Below are 1,529 nucleotides of genomic sequence, written 5' to 3' on the forward strand. Positions count from 1 at the left end.
TAATATTCCATCCCTAGTTTTCCAACCTTAACCCCCTAACCCTCTATCCCTTACCCCTCCCTTGCCCAAATCCTAACTCTAACCCAGTGCCCCTAACCCTAACTGTAGGCCTATCTCTAGCCCTCATCCTAACCCTAAGCCTCCAACCCTAACTACCTAACCCTAAACGTGACCATAGCACTCACCCTACCCTTAACCTCCTAACCCTATTCTACGACTACCGCATCCTGAACCCCAACACAACCCCTATACCACTAACTCTAACCCCCATATCTTGTAACCCTAAGCCTAACCTCTTAATGTTAACCCTACCCCAACCCCAATCTCTATCCTACCCCTCATCCTAACTATAATGGTAACCCATAACAAAGAAAACAAAAGCATGACATCGTAAGGCCATAGAACTTCACACCAATATCTTTTCCTACCATAGATGTGTACTTTTAACAAAGTAATAGTACAATTACTCACAGTCATCCTTCAGTAATGGAAGATGATTTGTTCTTACACTACTTCCATCACGAACATCCCAGCATCCTTACGTCCTGCTGACAGTCCTGTGCAACCTGTGGATTTGAAAAGTCTGTCCTTAATATACTGATATTTCACACTCCCCAAATGCTACATTTTTGATCCTTTTTAGGTTGTGGTGTCAGAACCCTCTAACATTGAGTGATCCAAATGTATCCTTTTTAAAATATTTGCATATATAACTGGAGCCAGACTGTTCAAATCCATGTAGTTTAAAGGTCAACTGTACAACAGAAGAAAAGGATTATACACCAAGATTCAGAGGCCTTTATCCAAGAAAATCAAGAATGGTTGAGCATGCTAAAGTCACCTATGTAATACACTGTATTAACAGAATGAAGGTAAAATATCATATCATCATATCAATTCTTACAGAAGGATCTTTAAACAAAATCCAACACCATTTTATTATCTAAAAAGCTAACAAGCTAGGATTACAATGCAATTTTATCAACAAATTAAAGAGCATTTAGGGAAAACACACAGCAAACAGCATCTCAACGATGAACACCGAGAGCTTTACTGCTGAGATCAGGAACAAGGCAAACACGCTCACTTTCACTTCTGCATTCAACAGTATACTGTACAACAAATCTGGAGGCATCACATTCGTGACATCAAATTATACTACAAGGCTAGAGTAACAAAAACAGCATGGTACTGGTATAAAAGTGAAGACGTGGACAAGAGAACAAAACAGAACACAGAAATAAAGCCATCTACCTACCACCAACTGATTTTCAACAAGCAGACAACATACATTAAGGAAACGGAGCCCTATTCCACAAATATTGCTGGGAAAATTTCATACCCATATGCAGAAGAATGAAAAAGGATCACTCTCTCACCATATACAAAAATCAATACAAGATGAAGACTTAAATGAAAAGCATGAAACCATAAAAATTCTAGAAAAAGGTAGGAAAAACATTTTAGACATCAGCCTAGGCAAATCATTTATGACAAAGACCCCAAGGACAAATACAGAAGCAACAAAA

Source organism: Propithecus coquereli, unplaced genomic scaffold (assembly GCF_000956105.1).
Source record: "Propithecus coquereli isolate 6110/MARCELLA unplaced genomic scaffold, Pcoq_1.0 Scaffold621, whole genome shotgun sequence".
In the NCBI taxonomy this organism is placed as follows: domain Eukaryota; kingdom Metazoa; phylum Chordata; class Mammalia; order Primates; family Indriidae; genus Propithecus; species Propithecus coquereli.